The sequence below is a fragment of the Cavia porcellus genome, unplaced genomic scaffold (assembly GCF_034190915.1).
Source record: "Cavia porcellus strain 051 isolate PalLab524CR breed Dunkin Hartley unplaced genomic scaffold, mCavPor4.1 scaffold_1, whole genome shotgun sequence".
NCBI lineage: Eukaryota > Metazoa > Chordata > Mammalia > Rodentia > Caviidae > Cavia > Cavia porcellus.
In genome coordinates this window covers 97,311,450-97,322,323 of record NW_026947484.1, presented here as the reverse complement: position 1 = coordinate 97,322,323, position 10,874 = coordinate 97,311,450, and positions in this window count along the sequence as shown.

The window sequence follows — 10,874 nt, the reverse complement described above, 5'->3', positions numbered from 1 at the left end:
ATTTGATTTGTTTGTAGAGGAGTACAAGCTGATTATTGGAATATAAACTATATTGCTTATAACAAAGTGATAACCTGGAACTTAGCTGAATTTAATAGTTAGCTGTGGTCAGAAAAACAGTCTAAGAGAATTTTAACAGTATCATTGTCATCTCAAGGTGACAAGGCATTATAGTTGGTGTCTAAATGACCCCACAAAGCCATATGCAATCAGGAGGGGCAGGCTTTTTCCAACCTACCTGAATCTAGATTTGTGACTGATTCATTGTACAATTCTGGGGTTAAAGGTGTTGGGATCAAAGCTGGGTGACTGCTAGATCACTCCACTGATTGGATTAGCACTACCCTAACCCCAGAAGTATGGACAGCTAAAAAGAGTAAAAAGGGGCTTGTTCTTCCTTTTTACTCTTGTTAAATTTGGTATCTTCCAATGCCATCGTCACCCCTCTGCCATGCCACCCTGCCTCAGAACCAGCTGATTATGTACTGAAACCTCTACAAACTGTGAGATAAATAAACGTTTCCTTACTTAATTTTAGTGTTGAGTATTTTGTTTCAGCAATGAGAAAACAGTAGCTAAGACACAAAGTTATTGTGAGTATATTCAAACCTGTGCCAAGCTGAAGAGCATCACCAGAGTTTTAACATCAGTAGGCAGGAATAAGAGATTTCACTAAAATAAAACAATCTTGACTGAACAAATACCAATAAGAAGCCATGGAAAGAGGGCACGAGTACTCAGAATTACTACAATATATAATCTATAACGCCCAGGTTCCAAAAAATTTTTATGAAACATACAAAGAAGCTGGAAAAGATGACCTTTACAATGCAATATGAGGTGGAAGCAAGCAAAGGAAAATGTCTGTAAAAGTAAGCAGGTGCTAGATTTAGCAAAAATACACAAACCAATCAGTATAAATATATTTCAGATTTGAAGGAAAAATATTATTACACAAAAGGAAGTTCTATGACAAGGTAATTTTGTATAGTGAATATCAGTTATGAAATACAAATTGCAAAAAGAGAACCAAAGAGAAATATATGTACATAACTTCAGAGTACAATAACTGAATTTTTAAAAAATTTAGTAGTGACTAAACAACAGATTAAAAAAAGCAAAAGGGAAGATAAATTAATAGAGATTATATAAGCTTAAACAGAAAAAAATAAAAATGAACAGAGGGTTAGAGATATGTAGAACAGCATTAAACAAACCAACATATTAGAAGGACAAAACAACAACAAATGAGAAAAAAATCCAAATTTACTGAGAAATTGTAACCAGCACATCCAGAAAGCTCAGTGCACTACACATTGGAAAAATGCAGAGATCCATTAGTGGGAATCTACAAGGGTAAAAGTGTTCAAAGTAAAAGACAGAGAAAACCCTGAAAGTAGTAACACACAACAAGATAGTCTTAAAATATAATCTCATTAAGATTAACATCTAAAATCTCAGCACAATCAATAGGCCAGAAGGCAATTGGATAAACATAATTTTATGTGTTCAAAGAAAAAATTAACTGTCAATCAAGAGAATTCTCTATAGTAATACTTTCATTCTCATCTGAAGGTGAAATGAATAATTTATTATATTAAAAATAAAAACAAAAACTGGGTAATTTATTGGTAATAGATCTGCCTACCAAATATTAAAGAGCATTTTTTCAGGCTAAAAGCAAGTGACTTCAGAAGGTAATTTAAACTGACCCGAACACAAAACATTGGTAGAGGTAAGTGCGTAATTATAAAATAAGTTTAAATATGTTTGTTGAACTCTAAAGCAATCACCAAAATTTTAACTCAGAAAATGTAGAAAGAAAACCAGTAAGAAAGTTAAAATGCTACATTAGAAAGCAGTCATTCATATAGAAGATAACAGTGAAGAAAAAGAGAAAATTTAAAAAGACATGAGGATTTAAAAAAAAAAAAAAAAAAAACATGGGCTGAGGATATAGCTCAATGGCACAGTGCCTTGCTGGCAAGCGTGAGGTCCTGAGTTAGATTCCCAGTAACAAAAAAATAAATAAATTAGATGGCATAAAATAAATAAACAATAATAACTTTGAATGTAAGTGGAGTAATTAGTATCAACAAAAGCAGAAAAAAATCAAATTAGATTTTAAAACATGATTCAATTATATGTTCTTTACAGGGGAAGCACTTTAGATTACAAATACAAATAAATTGCAAATAAAAGGATGATAAAAAGATACACCATTCAAACAGCAACCAAAGAAATCTGGAAGCTGGACATGGCAACATAGGCCTATAATCTCAGTACTCTGGGATACAGAGAGGCAGGAGTATCTGAAAGACAAAACTAGCCTGGGCATTTTTGTGGCTAATTGAGAATTTGTTTCAAAAATTTTTAAGAAATTCTCCAAGACAGAACACATGCTATGCCATAAAATAAACTTCAATAAATAAAAATTGAATAATACATATTCTCTGACCACGATTTTTAAAAACTTAGGATTCAACAAAGAGAAACTAAGAAAACTCACAGATATATACAAATTAACAACTTCTTCAACAGCCAACAGATCAAAGCAATCATAAAAGAAATTAGGAACCACTTTGAAATGCATGACAGAATAATAAAACATATCAAATTTGTGAGATACTTAAAAACAGTACTTCCAAGTTTTATAGCTATAAATGTCTGTATTGAAACAGAAGAAATAAATATATCAAATCAACAAATTAAATTTCTACTTGTGACCCTAGAAAATGAAGAGTAAAATACATCTGAAGTATGCAGAAAAAGCCAGATGTGATGCTGCACACCTGTAATCCCAGCACGTGGGAGGCTGAGGCAGGATGATTGCTATGAGTACATGGTTGACCTAGTGAGTTCAACAAAATGAATTCAAAAGTGACCTAACACAATGAAAACCTGTCTCGAAAGACTAAAAATAAATAACTAATAGGCAGAGGGAAAAAAAGACTGAAGTGGACATTAATGAAATAAAAAACAGAAAAGCAGATGCTTTGAAAAGGTCAACAAAATTGGTACCTCTTCCTGTATAACCAAAAGAAAAAGAGAGAAGACTCAAATTACTGCAATGAGAAGTAAAAGAATAGATGTCACCACCAATCTTGTGCAATGTCAACAATCTTATAGTAAAAATTGTATAGCATACAAAAAAGACTAATCTTAGAATAAATAATTGGATTCAACCTATAAAGTGTTTTTAGACACTAAATTTATAGTTTTAAAAAGTAGACCCAAGCCTATGCCAATGTAACTTCATTGATCAAGGCTACCAAACCTACAAAGACTATTAGCAACAGATTCTTCACAAACTACGTTGGGGACCACAAATTCACAATGGCTAAATTTATATATTTCCCTATGTAATAAAAGAGAGGATAAGGATTATTAGTACCATTCATCTGAGATTTCTCATTGAGTCTTTCAAGCATAAAATCATCTATGCTTACTTAAGGCATCCCAGGATTATACCCAAGGACAATATACTTCTAAGCATAAGATCAGCTACACTTGTTAAGTCATCACAGCGTTATACTCCAGGTCAAGATACTTCTAAACATAAGATTATCTATGCCTGCCCTCTGAGTTTTGGATGAATTGTAACCCTTTGCTAGCCCCACCTTTCACTGTGTACATGGAATAAACAGTGGCTGCTTTGGGAGTGGAAGAGGTCGGATCCAGATACTTTGACTTCCCCACCATTGTTGGAATCTGATACTTGTCTCTGATTTTTTTATTTTTCTCACCACATTCTTGGGACTAACAATTGGTACTCTTAGCCAGGTTCCCAATAAAATTACTTGAAGAATTTTCTTTTAAATCTTAACTTATTTTTTGAGGTATTACTGTTACAAAAATCAAACAAAAACATCACAAGAATAAGAATTGTAGGTGAATATTTCTTATGAATGTGAATGCAAAAATCCTCAAGAAAATACTGCTGTGGTTCAGGCCTACATGTCCCCCAAAAGAATCATGTGCTCAGAAATGAGATCTAAGGTAGTACGAAGAGATGTGATCTAGAAGGATATATTCTTATTCTGATTCCTTCCCTCCTCCCTCTGTCTTCCTTCATTTCTCCCTAACCATGAACTGAATTCACTGGCACTCTGAGCCACATAGGTTGCAATGTGGCATAACTAACACCATCTTGTGCCTTGTATTTGATCCAAAAGAGTGAAAAATTACTGGGGGTACAAGTCCCATGTGAAAAGCAGAATGAGCTGCACTCATAAGAGAAAAATTAACCCGCTCAACAAAGAAGCAGGATACAGGTCAACTAAAAATCAATGTAAGATTCCAGCTAAATTGTTTCCAATGAGATGTCTTTTAAAACAGGTTTTCTGTTTTAAAAGCTCTGTAACTTTCCAGTTAAGGGCCACTTATTTGCACTATGAAACAGGAGTACACAGGTGGTCACTGAGCTCAGCTAATAAAATTCCAAATTTATCAGTTTGGCTGCTTGGATTCCCATATTATCTACAAACCCACTTCAAATGGACTTCTCCTTTAAAGTGCAGATGTTCGGTAATTTGTACCAAAAAATAGGAAAATGACTGATAAATACACTAACAGACCAAATACAGTGGGATAAATGAAAAAAATTATAGACTGAGATCAAATAATGTTTATCCCAGAACACAAAGTTACTTTAATATATGAATACTGAGTTTAACACATTGTGTCAAAAAGATTTTAAATCACATGAATATCTCAATCCATGTAGAAAAAGTGTTTGACAAAAGCAGCACCATTTCACAATTAAAATTACACACAAACTAGGAATAGATGGTAAACTATTCAATCAGATCAGGGAATCTACAAAAATCCAGTTAACATCATAATTAATGGTAAAGGAACGAGTTTTTCCCTTAAGATGAGATACAAAGTAACCATTCTCAACATGTGTATTTAATATTTTCTTGATGGTTCTCACCAGTGCAACTAGACATGAAAAAGAAATTTAAAAATCTTGATTGGAAAAAAAAAGTAAGATAATTTCTCTTCATTGCTAGTACTATATCTTGTATTTAAAGAAATCCTAAAGAATATATTAAACACTGATAGAATTAATAAATGTATTCAGTAAATTTGTGGGATACAAGTGCCAATATATAAAATTCTATTATATATATAGTAAATAATTCAAAAATAAACAATTTCATATTGTGATAATATCAAAAAGAAGAAAAGAAAAGTAGTAGTAACAAAAGAAATGTCGGAAACTAGAAAACATTGTTGAAATTAATGAACATCTAAATAGGAAAGTATCCAAATACTTTCATAGATTAGAAGTCACAGTAAGATACTAATACATCTTGACATTCCATGCAAAGCCCATGAAACTCTCAGACTTTTTAAAGAAATAAACAAGCTGATTCTAAAATTTATATGAGATTGAAGAGTCAAGGACAATTCTAAACGAGATGAAAAAGGAATATTCACATTTACCAACCTACAGTATGGGGGCATTGACCAGCTCTGTGTGAGATGGATATACAAAGATAAGGGACCTTTGGAGACACAGCCCAGACCTCCTGGAATGCATGGTTAAGATCAAAAGATAGCCTTTGATACATGTAGGATCAAAACATACAACCTCAAAGAATGTATGCTCTGGTCTTTGCCCTCCACACTAAGCTCTAAGGTCAGTCACATAGCAGACCATTCTGTCCCTTCCACGTCTTTCCTCTGTCCTTTATGTAAGTTCCTGAAGCTTGACTTTCTCTCGCCTTTTGATTTATCAATAAAAATCCACAGAAGCTTCAGTTTGGGGCTGTTTTTTCCAGAGATCCTCTCATGCTGAAGGGTCATGGATAAAAGGAGTGACTTTGGGCTTTCTTGGAGAGTAATAGGCCATGACTCTGAGTAATCTCTCATCCTTTGTGCTACCACAGTAGTGGACAGTGCCACAATATCACCACAACAGTAATTATACCGCAAAATTAGACACAGGATAAAAATGTAAATTAATGGAACAGAATTTAGAGTCCCAAAATAAACTCAAATGCATATGATAACCTGATTTTTTAAAAATCTGCTAATATTAGTCAGCGAGGAAAGGAAAGTCTTCTCAACATATAGTGCTAGAAAAAGTATATAGCCACAACAAAGACAGACCAAGCTGGATCCCTACCTCATGCTATGCATAAAAATTCTGGCATGAAGATACTGCAGTCAATTCACTCATAACTGACAGAAGTTTAATGCAATTGAGTACAGCTCCTAAAAGTTTATACTATAATAAAAATGGTTGCAATATTTGCAAATGTAGCAGTTTTAAGCAGTGATAGATATTGATCTAATAGGTTATAGGGCCATTTCAGACACACTGAATGGAAAAGTATGACACTCTTTTCCATGTTTTACTTCTTAGATATCATGAGCTAGTGTTTAGGACAAAAAATGAACTGAGATATTGTGTCTAAATAAGACACCTAGGAAAACATAAATGGAATTATCTTTATAAATGTAATTCTACAAAGTAAAGATTAAGATATTTAATCCCCATAAAGTTTCATTTCTACATCTTTGTAACTTTTATCTTGGAATGAAATGCAGTTTGAATGAAAACTGCATTTATATTAAAATGGGAACTTTCCAAGCATGTCAGTAAGGCCTTTCTAACAAGAGTTAAATTTCTTATAAGGAAATCATCTTCCATTATTGTGCCAGCAGACTAGCCAGACAAATGTTCACAACAGAAAATGATTATTAACATAAGATAATCCCTACTTTATTAAGCTATTGATATGTCCAACATGCATTAAATGCTCAAAAGTTGTAGTAATAGTTTATTTCTTTAAAGTTTGCCAGAGAAAACTATTTGCCTGTTATCTTTACCTAAGTCTGAATTAATAACATTTTAATACTCACAAATAACAGACGTCGATTTTCTCTGAAATTTCACATCTTTTCACAACTTATCTGTTACACAAAGATGATAGAAGACCTAGAGTACAATTCTCTATAAACATAAAGATCACTTTTACAAGAATCATTTGAGAAACACTGTTTGAATTTTGACTATCGCTGAGGTACCATGCAAAGTGCTATTTCTGCAAATTAATTTCATTGCTAACAGTGTTAGAATTACCATTTTATCTATTAGCCAAGTATTTTAGATAGTCATACTTTATCCATATCTATAATTCATTTTATTCAGTTTTCATAAATACAATCCAAATCATTCAGTGATGAAGTAAAATGTCAAAAAGTATTTGGAACTCACCTCCTTAGCACAGTTTTGTTCTGAAATCAAGATTTCCAAAATACTTATGTAATGATCTTGAAAGTCATAAATCAAAATGCCAAACAATTCTTTAGTAATCATTAAACTGTGCACAATATTCCTGGCCTCATCCTTCCTGTTCTCAAGGAAAATGTGGTGTTAATGTATTATTATCGGCGAAATATGGCTGAAAATAATGCCTACTACTTCCACACAAAAGGATTAAGAACCAGGACATGATTCGCCTCACATTTGCACACTGAAGAGTAGTATTCCTCTGCCTCAAAACCAGACTAGTGAATTTTCTGAAGTAGTCATTGTGAAACCAAAGGATGTGATTAAAATTATCAGCAATTACATTAATAAGCACAAATTAATAAAAAGTTAAACTCCCCTAAAAAGATAAATCAATTTTCTGACTGAACTATGAATAGGAACCTAATTCTATGTTGTGAATATATATGTTGCTAACAACTTTACAAAGTTCGAAGATAAAAGCTTCGTGAAAGGTATACCACACCAATGCAAAAAAACAGAGACAGAGATTTAACTATCTACAAATCAGTTTGGCTAGAATAATTCAGTGCAAAGAATTAAGAGTCAAAGTCATTTTATAATCAAAAATGATACAAATGACAGTGTGGTAAAGTTATTATTGTCAAAACATTTCATAATGATATTTTTTTTTGTTTTTTTCCTTTTTATCGGTACCAGGGATCGAACTCACGACTGCCTGCTTGCAAGGCAGGCGCTTATGCCACTGAGCTAAATCCCCAGCCCCTCATAATGATATTTTTAAAGCACAAAATATTCAGGATACAGAACTAGAACTCTTATCAATAATGACACATAAAACCAAAGAAAAAATGCAATGAAATTTCACAAGTGGAATAAATAATATTTTCCAAAGAAAACTGATAAAAGTAGATAATAACTGAAAAGCCGAAAACCTAAAAGGACTTTTCATTTAGAAACTAAAAAACAGAAATCTATATTGAAGATGTAAAGGTAAATAATATTTGATGTTTTATTAATAAATTTATATCAATAACCACATTTTGCAAATGTATATTCTGTTTATCATTTATAGCTATTGATAATTATAATTAACATATTCAGATAGTACACAACTAAGATAAAACCTAAGAGAACTCTGTTATTACTTTGAAGTAATCAAGTCTTTCTAATGTAGATCAAATATTCCAAAACTGAAGAGGAAAAGAAAATGTACTCTGTTATATAGACATTAAAGTTAAAAGCAAATTCTCCATAAGATAAAACTATCACCACAGAAAAATTGGCAAACTTATATCCTAGAAACATTCCTATTATTCTCCTCAATGTAGAATTCTGAGCTGGGTGTGGTGGCTCATGCCTGTAATCCCAGCACTCAGGAGACTGAGGCAGGAGGATCAATGCGAGTTCGAGACCAGCCTGGGCTACAAAGTGAGCTCAAGGTCAGCCTGAACTGCATAGCGGGACCCCGTCTCAAAAAAAGCAAATTTTTAAGAAAGTAATTCAATAAAAGAGTAGGAAATTAGTAGAAAATGAGCATAATATATGATCAGAAAATCCCAATGATCATTAAATATCTGAAGAGGTATTTAACCACCAAAAGAGATTATAAATTTCCTAAATTTATTTGAACAGTGAGGCAATATTTTTCAAAATTGCAAGTTATGAGAATAAAATTTTACAGTTTATCCTACAGATATAATTAATTACAAAGACAATGTTGTATACTCAAAGTTATCTATTGCAGTATTGTTTGCAGTATTGTTTGTAGTAGCGTAAAAATAGCATTGAAGACCAATCATAAGTGGTCTTTGATGGGACGCTATTTAAATTAACTTTTACATTGATATAATGAAATATTATGCTTCATCAAATTTACATTTCCTCAAACTTACATTAAAACTATTTAAATATACTAAAGAAACTAATAAAAGGATCTACTGAAAAGAAGCAAGGCTATGAAATTGTACTTCTTTTAGCACTGTTTGATTTTAATGTGCAAGTACATTTTATTATGCAAAAAAGAACCAGTTGATTTTATATTTCATTAAACTAAAACGGTTGTCATTGCTAAGGAATCATTACATTTGAAATGCTTTTTGGTATAATTACCTTCTTTTGATTCTGTTTGCACTTTTCATAGATGGTTACAAATCCATAAGGAAAAAGGTTATCATTTTCCCTCTGACTCTCTAGACTTTCTACCCAAAAGCACAGCAGTCAATACCATCAGTCCTATATGTACCTTGAAGTCTGAGGTCTCAGCCAAGAAGTTCAATCTTAATTGACTCTTGGTAGAAAGGACAAGGCAAAGCTGTTCAAACAAACCCACGATGTAGTTTTATGCTTTTGACATCAGCCCACCAGGTTTGCCTGTAGTGCATAATGTGTGGGAAAACATTCTACCCCGTTCTGACATTTCTCAGTGATTTCATCAAGCAGTGCCTCTAGAGGGCTGAATGAAAGCTTGTTCAACTAGAACTTAAGGCAAAGACAGCACGAAGCCTCGGGCGATTCCTGTTCTTCGAATGTTAAAGGTCAGTGTTAAAATTTATAACATATTGTTATCTAACATTAACACCTCCACTGATACACCCTCAAAAACTTTGACTTTGATGTGTCTAAATCAAAGCTTGTCTCATGATCTGGATTCTTAAATGCGTCCCTTTGCAGGAGGCATGGACAGAGTTAATCTACTGAAATATTGATGCAAACTCATTCACAACTTGTGAAATACTTGGATATTTGGTTGTAAGCTGAATTAGCATAAAGTATAATTTTTCCATGACTTTAAATTTTAATTGATTTGATAGTTTCTCCCTATTTGCTTATACATGGCATTTTATAAATAAGGGGGTTACAATTACACACATCATCTGTACCAATCAGATATGACTTTCAGTTACAAACAAGGAACACACAGAGGCCCTCAAAGTCTCTTCTGGCCCACAAAGGAGAATGTTTTAATCTGGGCAGAATAGAACTGCATGTAATTCAGTAAAGCTCTAGAGAATGAAGCCACTTCCTTGACGCCACAGAGGAAAGGCATAGCATAGCTCTGCAAGACACATCTACTGTGGCAAAACCAAAGAAACTACACCTGAGGGAGTCAGGAGGCAGTGAAGACTTAGTTTGATTTTACACCAGTGGTCCTGACTGGGGTAACTTCCACCAAAAGCCAGCCTGTGAGTGCTGGTGAGACAGCATTTTTTTGAATTTTATTTAAAGACAGAAAAAAAAAAAAAAACCAGTAAGATATCACTAGTTAATAGATTACATATTGTCATCTTAGAAATAGTTGATCAACTTAAAAAATTAAGCATACAAAGTGGACATTCAAACAGTGAGACTGCAAACAGTTGTGTTCAATGATACAACAAAAACTTAGTAATATGGTCATCTATCTTATACGCTTAAATATACATGCAGTAGTTTCCTTTAGAGCATTTTCTTTTCCTCTCTTTTTTACAATAACAATTACACACTTTGGGTTTTATTACTCCCGCACTTCTTACTACTTTTTTTTCAAAGAGAATAAAACCAGATGTGACAAAACAAATGGAATCAGTCAAAACAAAGGATGGATACAGTACATGATGTAAAAACAGAATACAAGGTGATCAACAAT